We start from the raw sequence: 20,728 nt of genomic DNA, 5'->3' as shown, positions 1-20,728 counted from the left end.
AGTCGCCTATAGTGACCTGTACGACTTATCCATATCTCATCAATCCTGACTAGCATATAAGTCAGAGTCACCTATAGTGACCTGTACGACTTATCCATATCTCGTCAATCCTGGCTAGCCAATAGCTCAATAAGTATACCTGCACACGAGTCGGAACCACCTAAAGTGGTCTGTACGACAGGACTGGGTGTAAATAAATGCGCTCAAGTGCTACGATCACGTGAAGACTGGGCGAATAATCGCGGGTCACCTACGAGTCGGAACCACCTAAAGTGGTCTGTACGACAAGACTGTGCACCTACCTTGAATCCAAGGTGAGCGTAAGGTGCGGGAGGTGAACATCACGTGAAGGACAGTGCCCTGGCCACGGGCGGGAGCACTAACACCGGGGTGCAGGTTTATGAGCTCTCAATGCATCTCAATATAACATGTGCAACTCATGGCAACCAGTACGACAGTATCGAAGTTGCCTAACACATAACTGTAGTCATGCTATAACGCAATCGATTCAACTAGTACCATAAACTCACCTGAACTTACCTGGGTGTCTTGAGTTCACCTTTGCACTTGAAAGCATTCCCAATAATTATATGCAAGTAATATACATATTGATATACCATGATGCAATCTAATACTCAACCATGTCGTAGCATGTTCAATTATAAACAATACAGTGAGAAGTGTATAATCAATAACGCCCTACTCCCAAACTACTCATTTTCAGGGATAATTATCCATGACGACCCAATTAACACTAATTTAGCTAACTAATTCATAAAACTAAAACTTGCCTTTACCAATTTCCTTCGCCTTACTTAATTTCCCAAGCAAGGTTTTTGTCTCAAATATTTTATGGCTGCATCTAACGTCTCGTTAGACTGCCTACGTACCCTAAACAGGGATCAAGCCATTCGTAGTTCATATAGTACTTCAAGCATTCACAATAATTATATATGAAAGTAATATGGCTAATCAATTTAAAGGTGTCGATAGAACTCTCAATAATATGTGGGATAAAAAGGAAAAGATCCACTTACCTGGAGTCCACGCTATGATTCTCTAGCGCACGCATCGAGGCGTCCTGAATGATTGGTCCATGTGACCAATTATCAAATCACATCTCAGAACTCTTATCCGTAGAATATGTAATTCACATAAAACACAACCTCAACGACATTCTAAAATAGTTTGAGACCCATTGACCACAAGTCAACCGTCGATCAAAGATCGACAGTAGGGTTTACATCCCTGTATAACTTGACCCGGAAGATCAGCATATCAGATTTCCAATCCGCAACTCCCAACGATCCACAATATGTTTCTAGAATAACATATTAAAATTTCATTATGATCCAACGGTCAGATCTCCGCCAATTGCCTAAAACAAGTGGATGTGAACATTTATTTTACTAACTTACAAATCCAATTCAGGAAGATCCGTAAGTCGGATTCTCGATCCGTAAATTCCTATAATCTTTAAATATTATGTATTATAATGTATCCAATTTTGGTGACGATCCAACGGTCGGATCATCGATTCACATTTTACCAAGTAACGTATCGTAACAAATTTAGGTTCCAACTATCAACCTACGTCATTCAAATGACAAAACTGAATTCAAGACATTTGACATAGCCTAAAAATAGCATTGGCGGCCCACTGGCCACGCGCCGCCGCGGGTGGCGGTCGGCCGCCCCGACTTGCCGGAAAATCCAACTATTTCCAAAAATTCTCAAACTTCACAGAAATGAAGATCTCAGTGAGTGGAGCAACTTTCATACCTGCCACGAAGTCCAAAAGTGGACGGAAGATGGTCAAATTTGCCCACGAAGCCGGCGGGTGCCTAAAACTTCCCGACGTCGATTCGTCGTCTACGGTGGTCCAACGGGGTCAAGGTTGGTTGGGTTTTGCTCTTGGGATGATGGGCTACAAAGCCCAAGTGATGGCATCGGCCATTGCTTTGCCGATTTGCCGAAAAATCGAAAAGGGTGGCCGGAGCACCATTGATTTTCGTCAACTTTCGTGGCCTCAAACCTCCACATCCCATGGTTAATCAAAGTGGTTCTTGGGTGGGTTTTGTAGAGGGGAATGAGAGCTTCAAGATGGTGGTGGTGGCATCGAAAAACTCCACCGGAGTTGGCCGGAATCGGCCTTGGAAGATGGCCTCGCGGTGGTGCGGTATGGGTGCACGGGAAGCTTTCTTCCCTTTTTTTTTTTTTTTTTTTTTTTTTCTTTTCTTTTCCTCTTTCTTTTTTTTGATTAGCTGCAAGCTTCACTTTTATTTTCTAATTGGTTCCTTGTCCCTTCGGGGATATCCGATAAAATTTGGAACGGGTTGTCACAATCTACCCACCTTAAGAAAATTTCGTCCTCGAAATTTAAAATCATAAGTCCAAAGTAAAATACTCAAAATCATAAGTCCAAAGTGATAGCGACTACATAAAAGAGGATGACATTCCGTCATGATCGGAGTGTAGTGACTCTTCTTTCATGCCTCCAAATTCCTACTATCCTCTCATAAACGTGTTCAAAGCGTAATGCACTTCGAAATTAAGCATGTAATATTTTTGGGTCAAGCCCAAATAACAATTAACGAATTAAATAAGTAAATACAAATATTAACGTAGAATAATCTACTTGTTTACTTGCTTAACAACCCAACGAATAAGTTATTAATATTACGGTCTGCACCCCACAAAACCGACAATTCACTGTTGTCTTGATAAGCAAGTAACAATTCCCGAGGGTGCAATATTACCATCTTGCCCCTCAATGGGAAATACACATACCAGCCTCGATTGTACTCATTCACTACCTTCTGAGGCAACATCGTCACTAACATAAATTTTTCTACATCACAATCTCAATCAAATATTTTTTCGCAATAATCTGCTGTAAATCACAAGCTGCACACACAATATTTGTATTATATTTCGAAGGATACCATACTCCTATACAGGAATGTAACCGTAGTTACCCATAATTCTAACAAAAGTATGCGTCCATTAAATATGCGCTGTGCGTAAAATCTCCATACATCATCTCCAATGATACCATAGTTAATCCGAAATTGTAACTGTGGTTACAAGTGACTAGAATGGAAATAAGGATATACTGCAACCATGCTACTGGTGGGACAAACAAGATGTAACTCGTCCACAAAGGTCTAAGTAACTCATTTCAAACTAATCGTTAATCTAGGGATAGAAATGCAATAATGAACAACTTCTAATACTCAAAACCTTCATAACGACATCCAAAGGCTTGGAAGTGAAACATGTAACACGATGAAATATAAATACACCAAGATGATAATCTTGTCAGGTTTCTATTTGTTGAATTTGTATAGGAGTCTAGGAGTAGTTTTCTCAAAAGTCATCGTCCTCTGGACGCAATTAGAAAATTGTAGTTGCCCAAGGAAGTTTGAACTCTATATCCTCAACATCCCCACAACATTAATCAAAAGCGGGGTACATCTAGAGTGAGGATTCATTTAGAACACATCAACGGGAGCCTCGATTTTATCTCTTTCCTACTTCCACATTTGATCACGTCACAAAGATAATTTCTAGATCACATCCCCCGAAGAGGTTGACTACATCCCACTTCTATCTTAGTGGTCTTCACAAGTGTCTTGTTGTTGAAATTTCAACACCCATTTTCAGGAAATAACTATTGCCAATACTTCAATTTTTAGAGCAAGAAGAATATTGTTTTCTACTTAAGTAAACAACCACCAATTGGAACATCATATAAGCGTATCATTGGTTTAGCATCACGATTAATGAATTTCACATTCTTTACATATACAACATATCTCAAACTGAGCATATAAAAAGATACTTTCTAACTCCATTCATACAAAATGATTAAAATCATTTGAACCATTTCTTGGTAGATTAAAGGTAAATCTATATCGATACTCATACTTCCCAATCAAATAGAAAAGGACATGCTGGAAGTGTGCGAGAGTAGGTACACCATAGTGCACTCATAGATGCCAATTTAATTCTACTATTGCCTCCGACAAAACTTAGCTTGTTCCAAAAAGTAAATGTAATAAAAAGTTCGAAGATCAATGAAGATTTGGACACACTTTTCTACATAAGAGTCCCAATCAATATTCCAATGAAATTAGAAATTGTTAATTCTAGGTCATAAGTATGATGGTTCATCTTTAGCGGTTCTACCACCGAGAAACATAAGCGTTAACATACTAAGACAGTCTGAATCCGAATGACTTGTCACATCAATCGACAATCACTATGCATCATCAAAATCTCCACCAAGAAGTGTCATCTAGCCTTCGAAATAAGGTGATGACTGTTGACTTTAGGTCAATGAATAAGATGGTTCGTTTCAAACGATTCTAATCGTGAAAAATAAAAGCAATACTCCGTCATGTTGCCATACCAACTTAACAATGTGGTGGTATCCGCGGTAAGATTTTTGGGATATGACGCCCAAAGTATACGTCCCCGAATTTACAGTACTACTAACCAACTTTACGACACGAACTAAAAGATCTTCACAGTTTCCTTGACACTCATAACAATCTAACAGTGAGATATCATCCCGCATTTCGATTCTAATGTCTACCTATGGAAGTGATCGAGAGGTGGTTAGTCAAAGGGTTTTCGTTTACCTAGATAAGTGATAGGGTAAAAACAACAATCATGAGTTTACCGTCCTATTGCAAAGCTTATTCCTAAGCTTCCACAATCCTAATTTATTCGGTTCAAGCGAAGTAGTTCATTGATCCTAGGAGGATTTGATGATTGCTTTTTGGATTCCTACAACTCCTAGGATATGACAACTTACATTCGCAAGCCTATTCTCACCCATTTAATAAGTATAACTACGAAAGCAAAAATCTGGGAATAGCGTTGATTGAAAAATCCCAATGCTAGAAAAAGACCTTGCTTAAGATCTACTTTCAAAAAGACTTCATCGACAGTCGATCTTCCTCCTAAAGATTCAACATGAACACAAGTATGCTTGAAGATATGAGTGCTAATAGGGACAGAACAATAATTATCCCTCAGATGATCTTCCGCGAAATGTTACTAAGAAATCAAGACTAACTAAGATTTCCAATCTTTAAAGAATCAATACTAACGGCGGTAGGACAATGATAGAATTATTTGGTAATATCTCTGGCGATACATGATTATCAAAACATTTACTTAGGCCATCAACTAGCCTCACTTTTATACCTTTCCTCCACAAGGAAAATCTTCGTTTTAATTCTAAGGACAACCGCCAAAATGATTTTATAAAATGTCGTCAAAACCACAAAATTGTCCAAAACTGAAGAAAAGTTAACATATTTTTCCATATTCAACGAGGTGGCATCATCGAAAGTCAAACACAAAAACCAAGAGTGCTCACATCACGCGTATGATGAACACAATACTGCCCAACATATGCTCTGATACCAAACTGACACACCCCGACGCAGAAAGTCCACTTGGACCCTGAATCGAGCTGTGCTGGCCGACACCTGGAAGGTGACGAAGCCATAAAATGTGATAGTGCATAAAAAGTGAATAAATTTGAATCTAAAAGTGTCCAAATACCAGAGTGCGCTACGAGTGGGAGCGAACCCATTTCACACGCGATGTCAGAGCATAAGTAAGGTACAGTAGTATGGGTAAGAATCATACCCTCAAAAATATCCATCAATACAAAGATTCGTCACAGATTCTTGTCGATACAAACTCAGCAGTTAAAACCTGGAGGGCACCAAACAGAAGGTGTGAGTAAGCAATAAAACCAAGCTTCCCAAAGTTACTACCTCTAAAAAAGTAATGCCCCTAAATGTAAAACTCGTATCGTTTTCCATAAGACAGTACAACATATATACATATATCCAAACCATACTCAGAAATGACCAAAACCACGGTTTGCCATCAACTCCACCATACATCAATAAGTAGGCCAAATGAACTAAATCAATACAAAATGATATATTAGTCAGAGTCATCTAAAATGACATGTACAACTTATCCATATCTCATCAATCATGGCTAGCATATAAGTCGGAGTCACCTATAGTGACCTGTACGACTTATCCATATCTCATCAATCCTGGCTAGCATATAAGTCGGAGTCGCCTATAGTGACCTGTACGACTTATCCATATCTCATCAATCCTGGCTAGCATATAAGTCGGAGTCGCCTATAGTGACCTGTACGACTTATCCATATCTCATCAATCCTGACTAGCATATAAGTCAGAGTCACCTATAGTGACCTGTACGACTTATCCATATCTCGTCAATCCTGGCTAGCCAATAGCTCAATAAGTATACCTGCACACGAGTCGGAACCACCTAAAGTGGTCTGTACGACAGGACTGGGTGTAAATAAATGCGCTCAAGTGCTACGATCACGTGAAGACTGGGCGAATAATCGCGGGTCACCTACGAGTCGGAACCACCTAAAGTGGTCTGTACGACAAGACTGTGCACCTACCTTGAATCCAAGGTGAGCGTAAGGTGCGGGAGGTGAACATCACGTGAAGGACTGTGCCCTGGCCACGGGCGGGAGCACTAACACCGGGGTGCAGGTTTATGAGCTCTCAATGCATCTCAATATAACATGTGCAACTCATGGCAACCAGTACGACAGTATCGAAGTTGCCTAACACATAACTGTAGTCATGCTATAACGCAATCGATTCAACTAGTACCATAAACTCACCTGAACTTACCTGGGTGTCTTGAGTTCACCTTTGCACTTGAAAGCATTCCCAATAATTATATGCAAGTAATATACATATTGATATACCATGATGCAATCTAATACTCAACCATGTCGTAGCATGTTCAATTATAAACAATACAGTGAGAAGTGTATAATCAATAACGCCCTACTCCCAAACTACTCATTTTCAGGGATAATTATCCATGACGACCCAATTAACACTAATTTAGCTAACTAATTCATAAAACTAAAACTTGCCTTTACCAATTTCCTTCGCCTTACTTAATTTCCCAAGCAAGGTTTTTGTCTCAAATATTTTATGGCTGCATCTAACGTCTCGTTAGACTGCCTACGTACCCTAAACAGGGATCAAGCCATTCGTAGTTCATATAGTACTTCAAGCATTCACAATAATTATATATGAAAGTAATATGGCTAATCAATTTAAAGGTGTCGATAGAACTCTCAATAATATGTGGGATAAAAAGGAAAAGATCCACTTACCTGGAGTCCACGCTATGCTTCTCTAGCGCACGCATCGAGGCGTCCTGAATGATTGGTCCATGTGACCAATTATCAAATCACATCTCAGAACTCTTATCCGTAGAATATGTAATTCACATAAAACACAACCTCAACGACATTCTAAAATAGTTTGAGACCCATTGACCACAAGTCAACCGTCGATCAAAGATCGACAGTAGGGTTTACATCCCTGTATAACTTGACCCGGAAGATCAGCATATCAGATTTCCAATCCGCAACTCCCAACGATCCACAATATGTTTCTAGAATAACATATTAAAATTTCATTATGATCCAACGGTCAGATCTCCGCCAATTGCCTAAAACAAGTGGCTGTGAACATTTATTTTACTAACTTACAAATCCAATTCAGGAAGATCCGTAAGTCGGATTCTCGATCCGTAAATTCCTATAATCTTTAAATATTATGTATTATAATGTATCCAATTTTGGTGACGATCCAACGATCGGATCATCGATTCACATTTTACCAAGTAACGTATCGTAACAAATTTAGGTTCCAACTATCAACCTACGTCATTCAAATGACAAAACTGAATTCAAGACATTTGACATAGCCTAAAAATAGCATTGGTGGCCCACTGGCCACGCGCCGCCGCGGGTGGCGGTCGGCCGCCCCGACTTGCCGGAAAATCCAACTATTTCCAAAAATTCTCAAACTTCACAGAAATGAAGATCTCAGTGAGTGGAGCAACTTTCATACCTGCCACGAAGTCCAAAAGTGGACGGAAGATGGTCAAATTTACCCACGAAGCCGGCGGGTGCCTAAAACTTCCCGACGTCGATTCGTCGTCTACGGTGGTCCAACGGGGTCAAGGTTGGTTGGGTTTTGCTCCTGGGATGATGGGCTACAAAGCCCAAGTGATGGCATCGGCCATTGCTTTGCCGATTTGCCGAAAAATCGAAAAGGGTGGCCGGAGCACCATTGATTTTCGTCAACTTTCGTGGCCTCAAACCTCCACATCCCATGGTTAATCAAAGTGGTTCTTGGGTGAGTTTTGGAGAGGGGAATGAGAGCTTCATGATGGTGGTGGTGGCATCGAAAAACTCCACCGGAGTTGGCCGGAATCGGCCTTGGAAGATGGCCTCGCGGTGGTGCGGTATGGGTGCACGGGAAGCTTTCTTCCCTTTTTTTTTTTTTTTTTTTCTTTTCTTTTCTTCTTTCTTTTTTTTGATTAGCTGCAAGCTTCACTTTTATTTTCTAATTGGTTCCTTGTCCCTTCGGGGATATCCGATAAAATTTGGAACGGGTTATCACACAAAAGGTATTTGTGCAACAAAATTTTAATACTCGTTGCGCAAAGTATATAAAGAAATAAATAGAATAAAAATTTTGCACAACAAAAGCTATATATTTCGTCTCACAGAGTCAATGTATTTTCTTTTTTATATTTTAAATTGTAAAAGGAAATTATTTTTTACACACCCTGATCGGAGTCAAGGCATGTTGGCCGTCACCCGAACAAAAGTGTGAACGATGTAAAAATGTGAATAGATTCAAATCGAAACTAGAACTTATTTCAACTACTAAAGTGAGTGCTCAGTAGTGAGTAGAACCTATAAAATACAAATGTTTAGAGCATAGATGATAAATAGTGTAGTCAAAATTAGAAAAGTACTTAATACACAATGCGATAAGTTCCTATGTTTAAATAGGAATATGTGAGTCGTCGCTAATCCTTGCACACCATAGAGTAGGTCAGCTATCCAGGACCTAGAGGGGGAAAAACAGAAGGGTGAGTGGGCACAAAAATAAAGATTTATAAAATTCATTTATTTTCTGAACATACTAACCCCTCGCCGTAAAACATGTATAGTTTCTAGAAAATCATACTACGTATAGGTATGAAATCAAATGCAAAGCAATAGTAAATCTAGAAGCATGCCACATCACAATCTCAATAGCAATATAAATATATCATGTGCTCAACAATCTATATTAGCAAGCAAGTCAGAGTCACCTAATGTGACCTATACGACTACACCTATTGCTCATTAATCTATGCTAGTACACAAGTTAGAATCGCCTAACGCGACATGTACGACAGGACTAGGTGTAATAATATACGCTCTAGTGTTACAATCACGTGAAGACTAGCGCTATTCGCTGTCACATATGAGTTGGAATTGCCTATTGCAATTTGTACAACAGGACTAGCACCTACTTGAATCCAAGGCGAGCGTGCGGTGCTAATGTGAACAACATGTGAAAGACTAGCTGGCCCTGGGTTGAGCACTAACACCTGGGTGTAGCAATGATGAGCAAACTATATGAATGTAAGCATGCCATAATGATTCAACAACCTCAAACAACATAATAACCTTACCTGGACCTACCTACGCATCCCGTAATTATTTTAGCATTTCACAACAGTACAACATTTATGAGTAGGTAATGACAATATATAAATCACAACCACATAATAGCATTTTAAAATTAATAAAACATGGCATAAAATGCATAAATCAATTTAAAAGCATTTGTGGAAACTATAAAGTGTGTGTGTGTGTGTGTGTGTGTGTGTGTGTGTGTGTGTGTGTGTGTGTGTGTGTGTGTGTGTGTGTGTGTGTGTGTGTACACAGATTGCTTAAGGGGAGGGATCCCCATTTTTCTAAAAAAATGGGGACACGCTCCCCACCATTGGATTTAACTTGAATGAAATTGTGTGGCCTGTGTTTTAATCTCAATCACACAATTTCATTAAAAGCCATCTAACGGTGGGGAGCGTGTCCTCATTTTTTTGAAAAAATGGGGATCCCTCCCCTTAAGCAATCAGTGTACACACACACACACACACAGAAACAAAAATGCCCACTCACTGATATGTCTATGGATCATAGCCCCCTAGTCTTGCTTGTCCTCAGTACGTTCTCGGGGTAAGTTTTCCCTATATGTGAAACAACTAATACTAATTAGTTAATAAAGACATACACTAAAAGCTAGGAATAACTCCCTATAGTTTACTCAAACGAACGGTTTAAATATACGAAAATGTTTTACTGGAAGTCACTGACCTACAAGTGTCAACCACTCGCTGGCCGGAGGCCAAACAAGCCCTCACGCACCGCCTAACCTACGACCATGCACAAGCATGCGCTTGACAGAACCCTAACAGACGTTAGGAATATTCCGTTAAATAATAACGACGTTACCTGACGCCGTTAGAATATTCTGTCAAGTCTGACAAAATATTCGTCGTCTTCTCTGGTAGGGTCGCCGTCATCTACCGCCGCCGCCGCCGGCCGCAGTCTGGTTTCGTCGGAAACTAGGGATTTTTCGTCGGTTTTGTAGAAAATTTTCAAACCTTTATAACTTCTTCATTTCTCAACCATTTTCTGTGAAAATTATATGGATTTGAAGCTTGTGACAAGGAGAACATTATTTTACCTCTTAGAAGTCCAAAAGGTAGACGGAAGAGGACTGAAAAGGCCTTAAAATCTTTCGGCCCTAAGCTCGACTCTTCAAAAACATGTGTTCTCGTGTCAACTTCACTCCAAAGTTAGTCTAGGAACTCCAGAGAGTTGGCTAGATGCTTCCACAACCTTCAAAACATCAAAACTCGGCCAGGATCACGTCGGTGCAAACTCGTCTGAGTCGAAGGTTTCGAGTTGCTCTGCGTTGACCACTAAAAACTCAACCAACTTGTGATTAGTTAATACGGTTGTGATCGTGGTGACGAGAGGAACACGATGGTAGTGTTTTTAGGTTCGATATGTGAAGACTTGGTGTTGTTCTTCTTTGTTACAGAGAATGAGAGAGTACGGGTTAGAGAGAGAAAGAGATGAGAGAGTGTGTGATGTGTTTTCTGATTGGCTGAGCAAATAGAGATGATGACTGATTGGGTGAAAGAAAGTGGGAAGCAAAATAATTGGTGGTGAGGGATTTGGGGCACGGGTCAGATTTTTAAAAGGAGAAAAAAGATAAGATTTTTAGATTTTACACAGTAAACGTATGTAAGAAAATTCGTCTCCCTATCAAGAACAATGTTCCTAACACTAATGGATTAGCACACACACGTGTACAACTCTACCCGTTGTTAACGTACTTTACCTGTGCTCAACTTTTTCTTTACAAATCCGATTCAGGTCCAACTTGCGCTCACGTGTTCGTAACAGCGAGTATTTTTTAATTATGATAGCAAGAAAAATAATTTAAAGCTGCATAATCACATCCATATCACTTTGCCAACAAGGGCATAAATGTCAATTTACACACTCAGGGAGAAATTACATAGAAAATTAGGGACGGGTCGTCACAACCTACCCTCTTATGAAAATTTTGTCCCTAAAATTTCAACACTACTGAAAATCAATCAAAGAACAAACGTGGTTACAAATCTCGCATTCGCTCTTCTGTCTCCCAAGTAGCTTCCTCAACTGAATGGTTTCTCCACAAGACTTTCACCATACGAACAGTCTTGTTCCTGAGAACTTTATCCTTTCAATCAAGAATTGTCACTGGGACTTTGTCATAAGTCAAATCCAAATTAATCTCTAATGGTTGAGGAGAAATCATATATGACGGATCAAAGACGTATCTCTGTAGCATCGACACGTGGAATACATTATGTACCCTCGACAACTCTGGAGGTAGATCAAGTCGATAAGCAACTTCACCAACTCGCTCAATGATCTGATACGGTTCGATACAACGAGGGCTTAGCTTCTATTTCTTTCCGAATCGTACCATACCCTTCCATGGCGACAACTTTAAGACTACCCAATCACCAACCTTGTAAACTCTGTTAGTCGAATGTTTGTTGGCAATACTCTTTGGCCGATCCTAGGCTGCTTTCATATTAGCCTTTATCACCTGAATATTATGTGTCGTCTCATCCACTAACTCAGAGGCCGCCAAAACTTTTTCACCTACCTTGGATCAACATAGTGAGGTACGACATGGTTTCCCATACAACGCTTCAAATGGTAACATACCAATGCTGGAATGAAAGCTGTTGTTGTAAGCGAATTCTATCAACGACAAGTGTTTATGCCATGCGTCTCCGAACTGCAGAACCGATGATCTCAACATATCTTCGAGTGTCTGGATAATTCTCTCTGATTGCCCATTAGTTTGAGGATGATAGGCGGTGTTGTAGAGTAAACTCGATCCTAAAGCATATTGGAAAGCAACCCAGAACTTCGAAGTAAATCTGGGGTCCCAGTCAGAAATGATACTAACTGGAAGATCATGATACTTGACAATCTTAGAGGCGAAAAGTTCGGCTAACCAACTCAACGAGTAGTTCTCACGAAAAGGTAGGAAGTGTGCTGACTTGGTAAGCCAATCTACAATCACCCAGACACCATTATAACCATTTCACGTACGAGGCACCTTATACATGAAATCCATTGTGATATTTTTCCATTTCCAATGGTGTATCAGGAGTAGCTGTAGCAACCCAAATAGTTTCTTCCTTTCCGCTTTGACCTGTTGACAGACTGAACAATGACTTACATATTTCTCTTTTCATTCCAGGCCAATAATAGAAAGGTCAGATGGTATGATACATCTTGGTACTCCCTGGATGTATCGCATAAGCTGAAATATGCGCTTCATCCAATATTTCTTTCTTCAGTTCTACCACATTTGGTACATACATTCGATCGCCTTACATCAGCATACCATCAGGCCTTCGAATCCTTAGATCTCCCATTTTTCCATCCAACACTATTTGTTTTAACTCTTGGGATTTTGAATCATTCATCTGGGCCTCGAGAACACGATCAAACAAAACTAGTTTGACTTGAAAGTTGGCAAGTAGGCATTCTTGGTCATCTACTTCTAAAGTGGCTCCAATAGATCTTAGATCAGTGAGAAGAGGAACAAGACATGCATAAAGAGCATTAAGTTGGCCATGAGATTTCCTGCTGAGGGCATCAGCTACTGTATTCACACAACCAAGGTGACACTCGATAGTGCAGTCATAGTCAATGAATAATTCTATCCATGTCCGTCGCTGGAGATTAAGCTATTTCTCAGTTAAGATATACTTGAGGCTCTTATGGTCAGTGAAGATTCGACACTTTTCCCCATAAAGATAATGTTGCCAAATTTTCAAAGCGAAAATGATAGCTGCCAACTCGATATCATAAGTAGGATAGTTCATCTCATGGGGCTTTAACTGTCATGAAGCATATACGATCACCCTTCTATGCTGCATCAATACACAGCCTAGACCATTCAGAGAAGCGTCACTATAGATCTCAAAATTCCCATTGTCATAGGGAAGTGCCAGGACAGGTGCATGAGCGAGATAGTACTTTAACTGTTGGAAACTTCGTTCACAATCATCACTCCACTCAAAATTAACTCATTTCCTGGTCAATCTTGTTAGAGGTAGGGCTATGGCTGAGAAATCTTTCACAAAGTGTCAATAATAGCTTGCAAGACCAAGAAAACTCTAAACTTCAGTGACAGTTCGAAGTTGCTCCTAGTTTTCCACTATTGCCACTTTCTGGGGATCCACGAGAACACTATATCACGTGTCCTAAGAATGAAACTTGATCTAGCCAAAACTGGCACTTACTGAATTTGGCGTACAACTTATTCTTCCTTAACTTCTTCAGAACCAGACGTAGATGTCTAGCATGCTCATCCTCGCTCTTAGAGTACATCAAGATGTCGTTAATGAAGACAATTACAAACCTATCAAGGTACAGACGAAATACCTAATTGGCATCACAAGAAACTCATAATGACCAAATCGAGTTCTGAAGGCTGTTTTGGGAACATCATGTTTTCTGATCTTCAGCTGGTAATAAACGGACCTTAAATCAATTTTCGATATAACACAGGCACACGTAGTTGATTAAAGAGATCATCGATACGTGGCAAAGATAACGGTTTTTAATCGTCACCCGATTCAACTGTCTGTAATCGATGCAAAGCCTCAAAGTTTCATCTTTCTTCCTCACAAACAAGACTGGGGCTCCCCAATAAGAGGTGTTCGGCTGAATAAAACCCTTATCAACAAGTTCTTACAACTGGGTTTTCAATTCTCTTAATTCAGCAGGAGCCATATGATAGGGAGTTAGGGAAATAAGATTAGTACCTGGAATTAGGTTGATAGTGAACTCCACTTCACGGTCCAATAGTAAGCCAGGTAAATCGTCGGGAAAAATGTCAGGAAAATGTTTGACTACCCGAACATCTTCCACACAAGCAGGATTATCTTCAGTCACTACTACATGAGCTAAGTAGCATTGACAACCCTTCCTCAACAATCGATTTACCTTCAATGCAGAGATAACTCCATGTTTCAAACTGCTACATTCACCAAAAAACGTGACAATAGGCATGCCCAGTCAGTGAAAAGTAACAATCTGCTGATAACAATCAAATTTGGCACGATTGTAATGTAACCAATCCATGCCCAAGATAACGTCAAAGTCAACGATATCTAAAGGAACAAGATTGGTTGGCATCACGACATCCTTGATAAGAATGGGACATCCTTGATACTCCCAACTAACATAACAAACTTCACCCTAGGCATCAACAACTCTATCTCATAACCGAAGGGAGTGGGGTGAGGTTGAGTCTTTTAAGCAAACGTATGGGAAATAACTGAATGTGTAGCACCTGAGTCAATTAATATTCTAGCAAAATAACCAAGAACATTCAATGTACCTATGATTAAGTCGGAATTACTCTGCACATCCTGCAAGGTGATATGATTGACTCGACCTTGAGCCTGTTGTCGGTCTCCTCGACCCCTTTTTCCTTGGTTCTCATTTCCTCGTCCCTAGTTACCTCGACCTTGATTTGTCAGATTAGGCTGTCTGGTCGATGCGCCACTACTAGAAGCTACCTCAAGGTTTTAGGACTGTCTCTGGTATACCTCTACGATCCGCCGCCCTAATACGGCGTATACGATGTACAACCCCTAATATAGTGGATAACCGCCTGGTAATAAAGATCAGGTGGGTACTGATATGCTCCTCCTGGATACTGAGCTACATCACCCTGATAATGAAAAACATCCCCATAACCTGTTAGCGTGTAAACACCAAGTCCTTGAATCTTCTGTAGAGGAACTACAAGTGGTAGAGTAGGAGACTGAGGTTTCAGATTTTGTTGGCAGTGATTAGCTCTATGCCCCATCTGTCCACAAGTATAAAATCCATTACTTCCTCTTTTACACTCACCATAATGATAGTTATTGCATCTACGGCAGTGCCAAGCACTAGAAATATTAGGGTTTCTTTGATTCTAGGAAGCGGGAATACTTATGGCTTTGCCGCCTCCGCACGGCGTATTGGAATTCGAACCACCGCTTAATGATCCAGAACTATTACCACTTTGCTTGAAATTCTGGATCTTTTTAATGCCAAAAGAAGACCGCCCCTATTATTATTCTCTGAGCATTATTATTATTATCTTCCTCTTCATCATCATCATCGGGAGCATTCTCGAATCTTCAACCGAAGTAGAACCTCAAAGAATTCTTGATAAGTAGAGCAAGGAGTAATAGTCACCATAGAACGCAACCGCTTAAGAGTCCCCTTTTTAAAGTAACAGAGCATCTCCCTGGGATTTCCCATGATCTAGGGATAAGTCAGTGAACTTTCGATGGTACTCTGTGACTAACATCTTCCCTTGTTTTAGATCTATGAATTCCTCTTTCTTTCGACCTTTATACTCCGAATGAGTGAATCTAACCTCAAACAGCCACTTCAAAACATCCCAATCCATGGCCTATTGAGCAGAAAATCAAAGTGATTCCTAAGCCCACCATGATGCTGCTCCCAAACGAAGGAACCAGGTCGCTGTCTCGACCCATCTCTCTACTCAAAAGTTCCCTTGTCGCTGCATAACTTGAAAAGTTTTCTCAACATGATCGATCCAATTTTGATTTCTCAGGTTGCTCATTGCCAAAGAGATTATTGATCAAAAGATGGGACACTATCTCTAAAGTAATCATTTGAGGATGACAAAGGGAAGACTGAATAGCGCTGGCAATAACCTCACCAAGTTGCCCAAAATCAGGGAAATTAGTCTCAGAAGGGACACATGGCTCTCTACAAGGTGGCATGATTTTGACATAAGAGATAAAAAATTATTAGGACCTATAGCACATATGGGGAATGCAGGACTGCCTAAAACCTATGCTCTGATACCAAACTGACACACCCCGAACGGAGTCGAGGCATGCTGACCGTCACCCAAATATGACATAACCAAAGTGTGAATGATGTAAAAATGTGAATAAATTAAAATAAAAACTAGAATTTATTTAAATTACTCAAGTGAGTGCACAATAGTGGGTAGAACCTATAGAATACAAATGTTCAGAGCAAATATGACAAATAGTGCAATCAAAACTAGAAAAGTATTTAATACACAACGCGATAAGTTCCTACGTACACCACGGAGTAGGTAAGCTATCTAACACCTGGAAGAACGAAAAACAGAAAGGCGAATGGGCACAAAAAAAAAAGATTTATAAAATCCATTTATTTTCTGAACATACTAACCCCTCGTCGTAAAACATGTATAGTTTCTAGAAAATCATACTACGTATAGGTATGAAATCAAATGCAAAGCAATAGTAAATCCAGAAGCATGCCACATCAAAATCTTAACAGCAATATAAATATACCATGTGCTCAACAATCTATACTAACACGCTAGTCGGAGTCACCTAATACGACCTATACGACTGCACTTATTGCTCATCAATCTACACTAGCACACGAGTCAGAAACGCCTAACACGACCTGTACGATAGGACTAGGTGTAATAATATATGCTTTAGTGCTACAATCACGTGAAGACTAATGTTATTCGCTGTCACACACGAGTCGGAATTGCCTATTGCAATCTGTACGACAGGACTAGCACCTACTTGGATCCAAGGCAAGCGTGCGGTGCTAATGTGAACAACACGTGAAAGACTAACCTGGCCCTGGGCTGAGCACTAACACCTGGGTGTAGCAATGATGAGCAAATTATATGAATGTAACCATGCCATAATGATTCAACAATTTCACAACATAATAACCTTACCTGGACCTACCTGCGCATCTCGTAATTATTTTAGCATTTCACAACAGTACAACATTTATGAGTATGTAAAATGCATATGAATATGCCATGACAATATATAAATCTCAACCACATAACAACATTTTTAATAAAACATGACATAAAATGCATAAATTAATTTAAAAGCATATCTGGAAACTATAAAGTTTATATATATACACACAAAAATAAAAATGCCCACTCACTGATATGTCGATGGATCATAGCCTCCTAGTCTCACTTGTCCTCGTACGTTCTTGGGGTTATATGCGAAACAACTAATACCAATCCAATTAGTTAATAAGGATATACGCTAAAAGCTAGGAATAACTCCCCATAGTTTGCTCAAACGAAAGGTTTAAATATACAAAAATATTCTACTCGAAGTCACGGACCCGCACATGTCAACCACTCGCCGGCTAGAGGCCGGACGCGTCCTTGTGCACCGCTCAACCCACGGCCATGCGCAGGTACATGCCTGACAGAACCCTAACAGACGTTAGGAATATTCCGTTAGAATTGATGTTATATTTCATTAAATAGTAACAGTGTTACTTGACGCAGTTAGAATATTCCATCAAGTCTGACGAAATATTCGTTATCTTTTCCGGTAGGTCACCACTGTCTGTAACCACCGTCTAGTTTTGCCAGAAACTAGGAATTTTCGCCAGTTTTCTGGAAAATTTTCAAACCTTTATAACTTCTTCATTTCTCAACCATTTTCCATGAAATTTATATGGATTTGAAGCTTGTGACAAGGAGAACATTATTTTACCTCTTAGAAGTCCAAAAGGTGAACAGAAGAGGACTGAAAAAGCCTAGAAAGCTTTCGGCCATAAACTTGACTCCTTGAAAACGTTTGCTCTCGCGTCAACTTCACTCCAAACTTAGTCTAGGAACTGCAGGGAGTTGGCTAGATGCTTCCACAACCTTCAAAACATCGAAACTAGGTCGGGATCACGTCGGTGCGAACTTGTCTGACATTAATAGATTAGCACACAACCTTCAAAACTTCAAAACATCGAGTCTGAGCTTCCGAGTTGCTCCATGTTGAGCACTCAAAACTCAACCAACTCGTGATCGGTTGGTACGGTTATGATCATGGTGATGAGAGGACACGATGGTAGTGTTTTCGGATTTGATCTGTGAAGATTTGGTGTTCTTCTTTGTTGTAGAGAATGAGAGAATAAAAATATGCAAGAAAATCCATCTTGCTATCAAAAGCAGTGTTCCCAACACTAATAGATTAGCACACACGCATGTACAACTCTAACCGCTGTTAACGTACTTTACTTCCGCCCAATTTTTTTTAAATTTTTAATTGTAAAAGAATTTTTTTTAATGTTTCATGATGAAAGTGATGTTTGTTTCGTCGTGCAAAGTAAATTTATTTTATTTTATATTTTTAATTTGTAAAAAAAAATTTTGTTTTTGCTCTGTGCTTCTAAATCCCAATTTCGTCCCACAAAGATTTATTTAATTTTATATGTTTGATTGTAAAAGAAATTACTTTTTATATATAAAAAAAAAAACTTTGGACAATGAAACTAAATATTTCATCGTGCAAAAGTAAATTTACTTTCTTTTTTAATCTAATTTTATTTTTGAAATTGTATATGAAAATTATTTTCTTGATTTTTTTTATTATTTTATGAAAGCTTTGCACAAAGTTTGACAACCCATCCCTACTTTTACGGTTTTATTAATTTTTAAAAGCGTGAACTGACGAAAATGCCCTAGAGGCGAGATTATTAGCTTCTGTTGACCGTCCTTTTAGGATGCGGGCAAGTTACTATTTTACCGTACTCTCGAAATTCTCGATGAGAAGATCGCGTAAACGTAATCTAAATCAAAACCAGAGTTATGATAGGGGTTTTACAAAACTACAAATCCTAAAAGTATTTTTGTAAAGATTACTATTTATTATTTTATATATTTCTCATAATTATTATATTATTATGTTAACATTATATGGTTATTATATTATTATTTTAATATTAGTTGGTATTAAATAAGGGGAATGATGGACAGAAAAAGACAAGATAAAGGAAAAGGCTACTGCTCAATTGGAGATGAGAAATTAGGGTGGATGGACCAACCAAAAGAAAGAGGTGAGGAGAGTGACCAATCAGGAGGAAAAGAAAGGAGGGAAATGAGAGGGGAAAAAACAGCCAAAACCCCCAGACCCATTTTCAACCCGCTCAACCCGTCCTTGACCTAGTTTCTGGCTACTCCTTCCGTCATCGATTTGTCCATTTTCTGGTGAATCGTGACTATCCATTACCATCATTCATCACCCCAGCCTCCTCTTTTCCTTTCCCATCCAAACCCAATTGGGTTTAACCTTAATTTCGTGATGAACCGCACCGGTGGGTGCGGGTGATCCACCATTTCTAAAGCCACCATCGTTGATCTTCACCATCAAACAACTTCCTTTGAGCTCAAGAACAATGCCCAATCATTGGTTGAAGCGTCGAAATTAACTTGAAGACGAATCAAGAACACTTAAATTCAAGGGTTCCGGTAGGTTCGTGATGATTTGAAGCTTTTCTCGGCCAAATTAGACTTGGCCACATGTATAAAACTTGCTGTAATCATTGAGATCTTCATTCCTGTAAATTTGAGAATTTTTAGAAAAAAAATGTTGAGTTTTTCGACAAGTCAGGGTAGTTGGCCACCGCGTGTAGCGGCACGTGGGCCAAGACCCCTCCTTACCTTCCTAGGCTAATTTGGATGCCCCGATCCCATATTTGACATCCGATTAACGAAATTCCATTGTTTGGGTATAATTTGGCTAAGGTCCGCCACTTAGACATTAGGTGAATCGACGATCCGACCGTTGGATCATCACCAAACCTTAGTAATTTATAGTACGTAATATTTAAAGACCATAGAAAGTTTCAGATCAGGAATCTGACATACGAATCTTCCTAAATTGGATTTGTAAGTTCGTAAAATAAAACGTTGGCTGCCACTTGAATTTGTAATTGGCGAAGATCCAATCGTTGGATCGTAATGAAATTTTAGTATGTTATTCTAGAAGCATAATATGGATCTTTGGAAGTTATGGATATTAAATCCAAAGTGCGGATCTTCTAGATCAAGTTACGTAATGTTGTGGACCCTACCGTCGACCTTTGACCGACGGTTGACTTTTGGTTAATGGGTTTCAAATTATTCTAGAACATCCTTGGGGATATGTTTTATGTAAGTTATGTGTTCTATCAATAAGAATTCTAAGACGTGATTTGATAATTTTTCTAGACGCCGATCGTTCGTGATGCCTCGATATTCAGGTGAGTGGCTTTTTTCCTTTTATAGTGTATATATATATATATATATATATATGATGGGTAGTTTCCATTTATGCATTTGAAAAAGAATTTCTTATGTATGCATGGATCAAACTAAAGTTTATAAGAATTAATGAGACGGCGAAACTT

The sequence above is a fragment of a genome, unplaced genomic scaffold (genome assembly GCF_019419815.1).
Source record: "Pyrus x bretschneideri cultivar Hongxiangsu unplaced genomic scaffold, Pyrus_bretschneideri_v1 Contig21, whole genome shotgun sequence".
NCBI lineage: Eukaryota > Viridiplantae > Streptophyta > Magnoliopsida > Rosales > Rosaceae > Pyrus > Pyrus x bretschneideri.
This window is presented reverse-complemented; position numbering follows the sequence as displayed.